The following is a 13,977-nucleotide window of genomic DNA, read 5'->3' on the forward strand; positions in this document are numbered from 1 at the left end:
ACTTGCTCCTTGGAAGAAAAGCTCTGACCAACCTAGACAGCATATTAAAAAGCAGAGACATTACTTTGCCAACAAAGTTCCATCTAGTCAAAGCTATGGTTTTTCCAGTAGTCATGTATGTATGTGTGAGTTGGACTATAAAGAAAGCTCAGCCCCAGTGAATTGATGCTTTTGAACTGTGGTGTTGGAGAAGACTCTTGAGAGTCCCTTGGACTGTAAGGATATTCAATCAGTCCATCCTAAAGGAAATCAGTCCTGAATATTCATTTGAAGTACCTTTGCTGAAGCTGAAACTCCAATACTTTGGCCACCTGATGCGAAGAGCTGACTCATTGGAAAAGACCCTGATGCTGGGAAAGATTGAAGGTGGCAGGAGAAGGGGATGACAGAGGATGAGATGGTTGGATGGCATCACCAACTTAATGGACCTGAATTTGAGTAAGCTCCAGGGATTGGTGATAGATAGGGAAGCCTGGCATGCTGCAGTCCTTGGGATCACAAAGAGGTGGACACGACTGAGCAACTGAACTGAATACACATAGGCTATCTAATACTAATAAAAAATCTATCATTGAGTACCTGCAATATTCTAGGTAGTACACGAAGTACTTTATATAGATTTAATCCTTGTAACAAATTTTATACATACTATTTATATACCTACTTTAAATATGAGGAAACTGAGGTCACGAAGTTAACTTACTCAAGGTCCCATAGCTAGTAAACAATGTGTGAGAATTCTAATATTCGTCACTTGTGGTCCTAGCTACTGCACTCTTTTCATGCTCCCTCAGCGAAGAGAAAGTCAGGAAATATGTATACAGCTGAGAGCTGAGTGATTACACAATTTGTCCATTTTCCTTCTCCTTTGGAGCAACACACATCCCACCTTTCAGCACTTGCCATGTTGCAATAATGCCCTCAAGCAGAGTAAAATCTAGGTGAATTTCTAATTCCAATGTGGTTTAATTCCAATATTTGTGTATGTGTCTGTATGGGGTCTCTCTCAGCTCTGATTTTCTTTGATTCTAAGAGGGCGTGTAGAGTCGAGATGCTTTAGATCAGTGTTCTTGTTTCAGAAGTGAAATGACTCCTGGAAAATATCCACAGATGTAGAGTTTGTAAATCATTCCTCCACAAGCTCATAATGTCAAAGGTGCTTACTTTTTACATACAATTGTTTTATCATTGAAACAGTTCCTACAGCTGCAACTCAAGTAAATTTTCTCTTCCCTCTCAGGTAGCTACTCTTTCTCCCAAGTCCTCTCTTTCAGTCAATCTGTGAATGAATACTTCAATTTACTGGGGGAGATCACTGTGTAAAGTTACACTGTGGGTGATCTTTTTGTCAAGACAAAATCCAGTAATCAGAATAATTACTCCCAAATTGATGTTTTGAAATTTGATTTTTTTGGGGTAGATTGTCTTAAAGTAGGCCCATCTGCAGCCTGTGTTGAAGGTCCAGCTGTCAACCATAGAAAAGACAAAGGCAAGCTGGAAATGGAGGTGAATGCATTTGGACCTGAGTGTTTCCACCAGGGAATAAACAGCATATGTTGGCATTCCTTCTAGACACATCATTGAAGGGAAAAGTATATTTATGAATATTCTCCTGGCACTTGAGGAAGATAGAATTGTGTCGATTCCCAAAGTGAGTCTGAAATCAGTTCTTTTATTAAGTAAATGCAATGATTTTATTTGAGTATAAAATATTCTTTCTAAGATACTTCTTGCTTTCCAGATCTACCAGAAAGAAGGCAAGAATCCTCTGCTGCTGCTGCTGCTGCTGCGTCACTTCAGTCATGTCCGACTCTGTGCGACCCCAGAGATGGCAGCCCACAAGGCTCCCACATCCATGGGATTTGCCAGGCAAGAGTACTGGAGTGGGTGCCATTACCTTCTCCGAAGAATTCTCTACCTAGGATAAAAGAGAGGGGCGATAATATATCTCAGCACCCATTCTTTCCAGGTCAGTGTTTTGGCTAATTTTTATAGCAGCTCCCTCAAACAGGCTTCATTATCATCAGGGAAATTAGGCAAATTGCCTAAGGTCACAGAACTAGTCAGTGACCAAGATAGAGCTTGACACAGAAGAGACTCAGAGAATGCATTAAAACAATACTAGTGTTACCGAACCAGGTTCATTTTGCGTAACGCGTAGCAGGCAAAAGTGCTGAAACATTGAGGTTTGCAGAAAAGAGAGGGTTTATTCACAAGGCAGCCAATCATGAAGGTAAGAGGAAAATCTCAAATCTGCCTCTCAGAAGGTAGGGGGCTGGAGGTGTTTATGGAATAAGGAATAAAGAAGCAAGGTGCTTTGTGGGGAGTGTGGGGAAAGATGACTGGGAAAAGGTGCTTAATCATGTTTCTGCTCAGGCCCAACTAAGCTACAGGCCTCTGCACATTGAAAGGGTAACCAAGCAGACACTGACAGATGCTCAGTTGGAGGGTTGGTGGTCTTATCCAGGCTTAACCTGCTTAGCTCTAACTAGACGCAGCTGATTTCAAGTTCCTAGGAAAGAACTTGAGCAAACATCTTATTGTTTACGCTATGAGACTTTTGGAAGGCATGCCTTCTTTTATGACACAATAAGACCTAGATTAATGATGGCAGGTGACAGTTCAAATGGAATTAACTAATGATTACCGACAGTTTCACTAGCAAACAATTACTGAGAGTTAACCATGTACTAGATACTGTGGTAGCATTTCAAAAAGATTAAAACCAGGTGATGAATATAGGTTGAAAGCTAAGTTTAACTAATAGAATATATGCAATGGTTGAGAATCCCCCACACCACTCCTATAATTGTGATAAAAGCTAAAATCAATTTAGCTCTCCCTAAGTACCAGATCCTGAAGAAAGTATTTTGTATTCATTATCTCCTTCAATCTTCACAGTAATACTTTGAAGGAGCTTACAGTCTAGTGGGAGAAGCAGATAACAATCAAATAATCTCATAAATAAATTAAAATAGCAACTGTGACAAGTCTTCAAAATGGCTACAAGAATGTTTAATTATAGGAATTGTCCTAGTCATAAAGATCAAGGAAGACTACATTGAGGGAGTGAGAGTGGGCACCAGCATGTGGAAAACCTTGTAGGGGAGGGTGCTTGGGGCTTCTGGAAAACTAATTTAATATATTAAATTTGTGGAATAAATGAAAGTCGGCCAGTGTGGTGGGAACAGAAAGCATAAGCATGAGCATGGTGTACATTGAGGTTGGAAAGTTAAGAAAGGGCCAGGTCATGTGTCAAGTGTGTTAAGGATTTGGGGCCATGAAATGCCAGTGAAATATTTTAAAAGGGAGGATCAGCTGTGCAAAACACAAGCTTAAAAACACACAAGCAATCACTCTGGCTGATTGCTAGATATATTAGAGGAGAAAGAGTGGTTGCATGGAGACCACTTAGGAGATGATTATATTCAATCAGGTAAAGGGTGATCATGACAGCTTAGACCAACTGGTTGTGGTAGATGTGGAGTGAATTTGATTTGCTGCTGCTGCTGTTGCTGCTAAGTTGCGTCAGTTGTGTCCGACTCTGTGCGACCCCATAGATGGCAGCCCACTAGGCTCCCCCGTCCCTGGGATTCTCCAGGCAAGAACACTGGAGTGGGTTGCCATTTCCTTCTCCAATGCATGAAAGTGGAAAGTGAAAGTGAAGTCACTCAGTCGTGTCTGACTCTTAGCGACTCCATGGACTGCAGCCTACCAGGCTCCTTCCATGGGATTTTCCAGGCAAGAGTACTGGAGTGGCTTGCCATTGCCTTCTCCAGAATTTTATTTACTTGGGAAAAATTTAATTGGTTTCAAAGGATAAAATTTGGTGATATATTAAATTTGTGGAATAAATGTCAGTAATTACTCTGTTATGAGCTGTACCGTGTCCCCCAAATCCATAGGTTTAAGCCCTAAACCCCAAACTGACTATATTTGAAGGTAAGGCCACTTTAAGGAGTTAATTAAGGTTAATTGAAGTCATAAAGGTGGGGTCCTGATCCAATAGGACTGGTCTCGTTATAAGAAAAGGTAGCACTACAATGGATGTGTGAACACAGAGGGCAAGCAGGCAAGGACACAGAGAGAGGTGGCCTGTGCAAGACAAGGTAAGTGGCTTCAGGAGAAACCAAAGCTGCTGGCACCTTGATCGCAGGCTTCTAGCCTCCAGAACTGTGAGATATAAGTATCTAAGTCACCCAGCCTGTAGTATCAATATTTTGTTATGGCAGCCTGAGTTGACTAGTACTTCTGGGTTTCTGGTTTGATCAACTGGTTAGGTACAAGATGATAGAAACTACAGTTCAGCCTTGAACAAACAACACAGGCATCAGGGGCACCAGCTCTCTGTATAGTGGAAAATGTGTGTATCACTTGTAACCCCTTTGTATATGAGATTCTTCCATATCTGTGGTTTCGCACCACTGATTCAACCAACACCAGATCATGTAGTTCTATAGCATTTACTGAAAAAAATCCCACATATAAATGGACTCATGTTGCAAACCCATGTTGTTCAAGGGCCTACTGTACTAAGAAGGCACATGCCAGAAGAGGTTAAGCTCCTAGAAAAGATAAAGGAATTGAGATACAAGAATTGAAAATAATTTACCCATGTTTTCCAAACCAAAGTCTGACTGATTCCAAACCCCATGTTCTTAACCAATATTTTAGTATAGGGTAACTAGAGCAGAAAAAAAATTCAGTCTACTACAAGCCCTAGAAATTACTTATAATCTTAGTTTTTAAAAGCACGTTTCCAGTTTAATTATAGCGAAAAGAAAAGGCACCTGGGTACGTGCTACTGCCCTTGGTACCATTGCCCTAGAAACATGAACCCAGGCTTGCCTAGCTTCAGAGAGCGTAGCCCAGAAGCTGAATTTGGCTATGTTTGTTTGTTTTTATTTATGGAGGTGGGGTAGTATGCCTTCTGATTGATGATCTTCTCAGCATGGCTGCTAACCGTGGTTAACATGCTTGTGACCTCCCTTGAAGCATTCTTAACCCCTGAAAGCTGTACTCCAGAGACACAGCGGCCACATATTTTGAACTAGATTGACCGCACAAACGAGTATGGGAGAAGCTGTAGCTAATACTGTGTAATACGGAGCAGCTCTGTTAGGCTTGAACACTTCCTACTTTTTCAACCCTCTCCCTTCTCCCTCTCCTCCCCCCATCCCTCCCACGTGGGGAAAACAGAGCCTATGGCATCCAGAAGCTGTTTCATGCTCCTGTAGGAGAGGAGAAATAAGGGGGCAGATAACTGACAAGAAATAGAGATGAGGAGGCCTCAGTTACCTTATAAGGCAACTAAGTACATTCATATGACACCAAAAATATTTTTAAGGAAAATTTTAATATTTGATGTTTTTTAAAAAGCATTGAATTAGTCATCATGACAATCAGAACTTTGTTGGCCTTACTTCTGCTTATTTAATGATTTCGTACTTTTTATTTCGACTTGCATGGAAGAGAAAGCCGCATCATCTTTCCAGTACATAGGGCTTCTAAAAGACTTACTTTAACTCTGTAAAGCAGTCATGAGGAAGGAGAGAAAGGACTGAAGAGGGCCCTTAGAGACTGAGGCTTTTTTCCATAGAGATTCTGTGCCTGGGTGGAAGACATCACCCCTTATTACCTGTCCATTTTTCTGTCTCCGTCTGCCACCACCACTAACGCTTGTGGTTAATTTTTCACCCTTGTGTCTCTGTGGTTTCACTGTGTGGAGAGTTTTCTCCGGGTGTTCTGGTTATCGTCAGACCCCCAGGGACACTTATCTTTACTGAAGACCTTTGCTTTTGCCCTTTATGAACTTGGCTTTCAGTTTCTTATTTACAGTTCTCTTTATTTTCAATCTCTGCTATCTGGCTACTAGGTTCGCCCCTCATTTTGAAATTCTTGTTGACTTTTGTTTCTAGTTGCCTTCTCCTTAGACTTGTCCAGTTTGGGTGGAACATTGGCTTAAGCCACGTATTACTAGGCCACCGTCAATTATTTGCATCTCAGTATACATGAATTGTTTTTAAGAAACAGTGAATACTGAACAGATATTTGTTCATTGGAAGGAGTGTAACCTAGGAGAAATTTATTGGGAATGAAGTTCTAGGTGTGGCAGCCAGAAGAAAGAAAAGGTAGTGAAAGTGGGACTATTTGCCTAGTGAAAGGGTTTACTTTCATCTTTTTCTGTCAGTTCGTATTCATTTCTTTCTTACCATCTGTAAGTTCTTAATTATAGTCACTCTTTAAAATGTATTGTGGTTTGGCCACTCATGCTTGCTTTTAGGACTGTTTTACCTATATGGATAGAGTCTGTCTCTCATACACATGTAGTACAGAGTGTTATCTATGTCAAAACAGTCAACCTGTAGAGGAGAAAATACTTGACATTGGGATGTCTGAATTTCCATCTTTGTGTCAGTGTCTCTGATGCCTGGAACTCTCAAGCCAGCTCTTCCATCCTAGCTTCTTTATTTCCTGGGCTGTGCCCAAACTATAACCTTTCTATTTTATTTTTATTCTACAGCAAAATGCCCTGCCCTCTCTATTGCCTGGTCTTGCCTTGCAGTAGATGATAGAAGCTAACCTGATACTACCACCAATGTCAATGGTGGTGGCTGATGAGAACTTTCTGTGTTCTGCTGTGTGTGAACCATAGTTACATTTGGTTGTAAGATCTTCACTGCCTTCATGGGAAAAGTGATTTTAATGATGGCAATTCCATAAATATAGGTTTTGGCTGCTGTTTCAAAACTGCCGAGGTGTAACAATTGCCCAACTAGAGATACTGTTAGAAATTCTGAAGTGCTTGGAAACACAATTTTGAGGAGAAGAGAAAAGTAACTTCCAACTCGTCTGTAGGTACCACCTATCTCTCAGTTACAAAGTGTTAAAATCTCCTCGTGTCATGCCTCATCGTGGAGAAACATGGCAGGTTTGTTGAGATACTTCTGGTATAAAATGCACAGATACACAAAACACCTGACACGCAGGCTGCCGTGTCCCGTTTTCACACCAGTGGTAGAGAGTGCTTATAAATCATGATGTTCTTTACCACTGAACCCACGACGCACCTCAGAGTTCTAGCAGTTATTCAACAGACAGCCAGTATCAATAGAACAAGTATGCCATTTCTAGTTCAGATGGTCTCTGAGAACTCTTCCAGCTATTCCCTAATAACTGCTTCTCAACTTTGGGTTGGAACTCATGAACATCATTTTATAACCAAAGAAGGTAGAGAAAGAAAGTCTCTTCAGGGATGCAGAGAAAATGAGACAGCCCATAGTAATTTTCGCATATAACAAGCAGGCAGCTTCCTGGGTTGTGGTTGTGTTTACCATAAGCACATGTGATTACTGTAATTAGCATCATTCCTTTGAGTTAAGACACAGAAGACCCTAGGAAAGGAGAAATGTGTTGTGGCAATGGAGTGATAATTGGTATTGCCCATCAGACTAGCCCTTTGAGACAACAGGAAAGAGAAGGAATGGCTTGGAACACTGGGTAATTGGGAAAGAAAGGCTCACAGTGGGTGACCAAGGATAGTATGAGATTATGCAACATTTTAGAGAGGGCGAGTTGGGGCAGAGGAAGCAGGCTTGCACAGTGAGGTGTTCTCAAAGACAAGCTTATTTATACACCTGGCCATCCTATTGCCCTGTACTTCCGAGTGAATGGGAAGGGGTTATTTAGTGGCTATGCTTCCTTGTCAGAAAATAAAGAGGCTTAGAATGCTATTTGTTAGGGTTACATTGGCTGACAGGGTATTTTATGAGTCCTAAGCCATGAGCCCTTTCATTTCACAGTTTCAGTAAATCCTAGTGCCCACCCCAAGGAGGTTTGTGTCCACATGGAGTGGGGCAGAAAGAATGTGAAAGTAGCTGTGTTTGTATACTCTCACAAAGAGAGCCAGGCATGGGTGTGAGAGTCCATTTACATCTAAGAACATGTCATCAAAGGAAGTAAATGTAATCACTGTAATTTAGAGAGGGTCTAATTAACACATTTGTTAGATAACTATGGTGACTTTACAATTACATCCTAATTAATGAAGAATATCCTGTGTATTCATAGGGCGAATGTGACCGAAATTAAGTTGCTAATGAAAAAAGAGGCCCTCAGTTGCACCTGAATCTTGCCAATAAACAAACAGCCTGACTCTGTACACCAGGGTAAAGCTACTGTGGTTTTCAGCTCATATCATCTTATTAAATGTCTTCCTCTAAGCCTGGAGAATATAAGACATATTTTCATACTAACCCCATGCCAAGGCAACAATATTATGTGTGTTATTAACAATACTTTACTATGGCAGTTTAAAGAACTATACCTACATTAAAATATGAGTAAATCAGAAACTTTACACCTATAAAGGCCATAATTGGGTTTCCTTTGAAAACTAATATTGTCTTGGTATCTGAATGTACTTGTTATTTGAAGATGGACTATTTTTATTATGATTGTCTACTGGGAAATGACCCATTTTTTTTTTTCAGCTAAAGTACAGAAGTGAATGTGAATAAATGTATTAAAAGAATGCAATGTATCCAGCTCAATTCATTTGAGGAGTGTAATATTTAAATAGAAAGGTCAAATGATTGACTATTTGGAGAAGGAAGGATAATCTAAAATAAGGGTTAATGTTTAATAGAACCTGTAGTAGTAACACATCCAAAGTTTCTGTCCCTGAAGTGTCAAAATAAATTTCAGTCTCTGGAGTGTCTTATAGACTCCCAATGAGCACAATACCATGACTGTGTACTAAGAACGATTTCACTTTCACTTTTCACTTTCATGGATTGGAGAAGGAAATGGCAACCCACTCCAGTGTTCTTGCCTGGAGAATCCCAGGGACAGGGGAGCCTGGTGGGCTGCCGTCTATGGGGTCGCACAGAGTCGGACACGACTGAAGCGACTTAGCAGCAGCAGCAGCAGTGCTTTTATTCCCATTTTTTAGGAGCAGCAGCTGAGGAACAAAGAAAGTAAAGGAATTATTGGAAAAATCACAGGAAACCAGTGTAACAACCAGGTTTTAATATGGTAGACCATTTTCCTATGTATTGTGTTAAGGGTTTCCTCTATGGTATGTAAAGTTAGGTTGTGGTAGCATGATTTACCACAATGGGAAAGTCGGGAAGGAGCATTTTTAAGTTGAGAAATGTAATCTGAGTTGTTTCCGTAACTCCCTGACATTCACCTGTTCTCTTCCTTCCAAGACTGCTATCATGAGATTGTGATATTATGGGGACTTGTCAAGAGGGAAGGACTTCCCGGGTAGTCACAGTTAATGGTAGAAAGAAACATACTTGAAAAAGAATTAACAATTTCAGATAGCTTTATCCAAGACATTCATGAACACACTCTTGCTCGCTTGCTTGCTCTTGCTTCCTCGCTCACTCTATTGCTCGCTTGCTCTCTCTCTATCCCTGGGCCTGATTAGGTTGGCCAGTGGAGTCTGAGTGGCATTTTCCCCAGGGAGAAATACATAGGTGGTTTGAATTTCAAGGACAGCCATGCAGGAAGCTCCACAGGGTCCTTTAATGAGCTGGCCAGTCCAAGCCCACTGTGTAGATTCAGCTTTCATGGAGTGGCAGCTGTCTCCACTCTAGGCCAGAAGTGGGGAAGCTACGGACTGAAGCGGGTAACTAGCCCAACAAGTTTGGCCCAGAGTGAAAAATGGTAGGGATAGAATTTTGCGACTAGAGTGAGTGAGCCTTTGGGCTCACGTGTAGTGGCTTATTTTATGGCCTACTATAGAATGAGTGGCTGAAACCTCAGAGTTTAGCTTCACTGGCTCTACTTGTCCTCAGGTTGTTGCTTCCATCTTTTCAACTACTGTGAACTATTTTAAGGATGTGATTGTGTCCTTTGTTTTCACATCTTCATGCCTTTGCTCCTGCTTTTCCCCTTTTTTTCATTTTCCTACCTGATAAACTTTGTATTCCTCCGCTAAGATACGGCTAACAAAGAACTCTTCATTGTAGCCTCCCATGACTGGCCCCATGCAGAGTTAGTCACCCTCTTCCCAAAAACATGTTGGGCATTAGCTGGCTCAAATATTTGATCCAGTTAATCTGTTCATATACAGCTTTCTCTGCTAGGTAGTGAATTCTTGAAGGGCAAGGGCTGAGCCCTGTTTAGTTCTGTACCCCAGTTTATCATAGCCCAATTAATAACTGATAAAGTACCTTCTTATCCATATGCTGGACACTTTGCTAGGTATTTGAGACTCAGCAGAGTCCCTGCCATTAAGTTTATATCCTAGTAGAGAAGGATAGATGATACATAAAACAAAGTAAATTCAGAGAGTAGTGTTATAAAATAAACATCTTAGCGGAAACTGTGGAAGTAGATGAGATCCTATGCAACTGTAGTAAGTAAAGACCAGGAAGTCTGGGACAGAATCCCTGGTAATTCCAACTTTTAAGACCAGTCAACAGATGAAGAGAGAGAATGCATAGGCAGTGAAGTAAAGGGGAAAGGGATGAGCATGGTAGTCCCTCCTTGTTTTCCTCCTCCTTCAACCTCAAATTACCATGCTGACTCTCATTCCTCTAAGGTTGGAATTGTAGAGGAAAGCACTTGTAAGGAACCAAAAAGGACTTACTTGACTAGTAGTGATGTCATCTGATAGGAATGCTCTCTGTGAGTGACCAGTATCCAAAATGCTAATTCTTCTTCTCTTTGGGTGCATTTGTGATTTTCTCTGATATTCTCCAACTGGGGAGATCCAGTTATGGCTTTAGCAGGATACCTCCAGTATCCTAACTGAGGTCACCTTACATCTGGTAGGGAGCCTTCTCTAGTATTTAGCCTTTTACAGTATAGCTCACAGCTGGCTACCTTCTGTGGGCTTCACATACGACCCAGAAGAAAATGCAGCCTTTCCCTGCCATTGGTGAAAATACATATCACTTTCGATGCAGTCCTTCCTCTTTGTACTCCACTAAGACTCTCTAGCCACAGTGTTTTGACTTTACATATTTTCTAGGCCTACATCAGCAACAGTCCTTACAACGCTCAAATTCAAGGTGATACATGTTAAACTCTTGATTGTACCTCACCATAATTTGGCTTGAGATGGTGGCAGGTAAGGAAGGACAGAGTACCACTCCTTCCTCTCTAGTGTAAACAATTTTTAATTATTGCCTTTGGTTCAAAGCTTATGTTTAACAATAAAATTTAATTGGGAAGAGTAGAAGATCAAATTGTCAGCAATTAGAAAGTAGGGAAAACCACTAGACCATTCAGGTATGACCTAAATCAAATCCCTTATGATTTTACAGTGGAAGTGAGAAATAGATTTAAGGGCCTAGATCTGATAGAGTGCCTGATGAACTATGGAATGAGGTTTGTGACATTGTACAGGAGACAGGGATCAAGACCATCCCCATGGAAAAGAAATGCAAAAAAGCAAAATGGCTGTCTGGGGAGGCCTTACAAATAGCTGTGAAAAGAAGAGAAGCAAAAAGCAAAGGAGAAAAGGAAAGATATAAGCATCTGAATGCAGAGTTCCAAAGAATAGCAAGAACAGATAAGAAAGCCTTCCTCAGCGATCAATGCAAAGAAATAGAGGAAAACAACAGAATGGGAAAGACTAGAGACCTCTTCAAGAAAATCAGAGATACCAAAGGAACATTTCATGCAAAGATGGGCTCGATAAAGGACAGAAATGGTATGGACCTAACAGAAGCAGAAGATATTAAGAAGAGGTGGCAAGAATACACAGAACTGTACAAAAAAGATCTTCATGACCAAGACAATCACGATGATGTGATCACTCACCTAGAGCCAGACATCCTGGAATGTGAAGTCAAGTGGGCCTTAGAAAGCATCACTATGAACAAAGCTAGTGGAGGTGACAGAATTCCAGTTGAGCTATTTCAAATCCTGGAAGATGATGCTGTGAAAGTGCTGCACTCAATATGCCAGCAAATCTGGAAAACTCAGCAGTGGCCACGGGCCTGGAGAAGGTCAGTTTCATTCCGATCCCAAAGAAAGGCAATGCCAAAGAATGCTCAAACTACTGCACATTGCACTCATCTCACACGCTAGTAAAGTAATGCTCAAAATTCTCCAAGCCAGGTTTCAGCAATATGTGAACCGTGAACTTCCTGATGTTCAAGCTGGTTTTAGAAAAGGCAGAGGATCACAGCCATTCTGACTGGTGTGAAATGGTACCTCATAGTGGTTTTGATTTGCATTTCTCTGATAATGAGTGATGTTGAGCATCTTTTCATGTGTTTGTTAGCCATCTGTACGTCTTCTTTGGAGAAATGTCTATTTAGTTCTTTGGCCCATTTTTTGATTGGGTCGTTTATTTTTCTGGAGTTGAGCTGTAGGAGTTGCTTGTATATTTTTGAGATTAGTTGTTTGTCTGTTGCTTCATTTGCTATTATTTTCTCCCATTCTGAAGGCTGTCTTTTCACCTTGCTAATAGTTTCCTTTGATGTGCAGAAGCTTTTAAGGTTAATTAGGTCCCATTTGTTTATTTTTGCTTTTATTTCCAGTATTCTGGGAGGTGGGTCATAGAGGATCCTGCTGTGATGTATGTCGGAGAGTGTTTTGCCTATGTTCTCCTCTAGGAGTTTTATAGTTTCTGGTCTTACGTTGAGATCTTTAATCCATTTTGAGTTTATTTTTGTGTATGGTGTTAGAAAGTGGTCCAGTTTCATTCTTTTACAAGTGGTTGACCAGATTTCCCAGCACCACTTGTTAAAGAGATTGTCTTTAATCCATTGTATATTCTTGCCTCCTTTGTCAAAGATAAGGTGTCCATATGTGTGTGGATTTATCTCTGGGCTTTCTATTTTATTCCATTGATCAATATTTCTGTCTTTGTGCCAGTACCATACTGTCTTGATAACTGTGGCTTTGTAATAGAGCCTGAAGTCAGGTAGGTTGATTCCTCCAGTTCCATTCTTCTTTCTCAAGATCGCTTTGGCTCAAAACCACTATGAGGTACCATTTCACACCAGTCAGAATGGCTGCGATCCAAAAGTCTACAAATAATAAATGCTGGAGAGGGTGTGGAGAAAAGGGAACCCTCTTACACTGTTGGTGGGAATGCAAACTAGTACAGCCACTATGGAGAACAGTGTGGAGATTCCTTAAAAAACTGGAAATAGAACTGCCTTATGATCCAGCAACCCCACTGCTGGGCATACACACTGAGGAAACCAGAAGGGAAAGAGACATGTGTACCCCAATGTTCATCACAGCACTGTTTATAATAGCCAAGACATGGAAGCAACCTAGATGTCCATCAGCAGATGAATGGATAAGAAAGCAGTGGTACATATACACAATGGAGTATTACTCAGCCATTAAAAAGAATACATTTGAATCAGTTCTAATGAGGTGGATGAAACTGGAGCCTATTATACAGAGTGAAGTAAGCCAGAAGGAAAAACATAAATACAGTATACTAATGCATATATGTGGAATTTAGAAAGATGGTAACAATAACCCGGTGTACGAGACAGCAAAAGAGACACTGATGTATAGAACAGTCTTACGGACTCTGTGGGAGAGGGAGAGGGTGGGAAGATTTGGGAGAATGGCAATGAAACATGTAAAATATCATGTAGGAAACGAGTTGCCAGTCCAGGTTCGATGCACGATGCTGGATGCTTGGGGCTGGTGCACTGGGACGGCCCAGGGGGATGGTGTGGGGAGGGAGGAGGGAGGAGGGTTCGGGATGGGGAGCACATGTATACCTGTGGCGGATTCATTTTGATATTTGGCAAAACTAATAAAATTATGTAAAGTTTAAAAATAAAATAAAATTAGAAAAAAAAAAAGAAAAGGCAGAGGAACCAGAGATCAAATTGCCAACATCCGCTGGATCATGGAAAAAGCAAGAGAGTTCCAGAAAAGCGACTATGCCAAAGCCTTTGACTGTGTGGATCACAATAAACTGGAAAATTCTGAAAGAGATGGGAATACCAGACCACCTGACCTGCCTCTTGAGAAACCTAT

General features: G+C 41.0%; 1 long non-coding RNA gene across 12 annotated transcripts in view; it reads left to right on the forward strand.

Moving 5' to 3' along the window:
* The first annotated feature begins 1,446 nt into the window (after positions 1–1,446).
* LOC147341493 (uncharacterized) overlaps positions 1,447–13,977 on the forward strand; it is a 323,003-nt gene continuing 310,472 nt past the window's right edge. For 6 of the 12 annotated variants that reach the window (XR_015159461.1, XR_015159463.1, XR_015159464.1 and 3 more), the window contains exon 1: positions 4,005–4,109. This is a non-coding gene — a long non-coding RNA (uncharacterized LOC147341493). Of the gene's footprint in view, positions 1,652–1,741; positions 1,970–3,987; positions 4,110–13,977 lie in introns of those variants that run through there. The other 6 variants (XR_015159469.1, XR_015159472.1, XR_015159468.1 and 3 more) reach the window with 3 other exon arrangements.

Source organism: Bos grunniens, chromosome X (genome assembly GCF_055505025.1).
Source record: "Bos grunniens cultivar Pamir isolate PY7600 chromosome X, Bosgru_T2T1.0, whole genome shotgun sequence".
Classification (NCBI taxonomy): domain Eukaryota; kingdom Metazoa; phylum Chordata; class Mammalia; order Artiodactyla; family Bovidae; genus Bos; species Bos grunniens.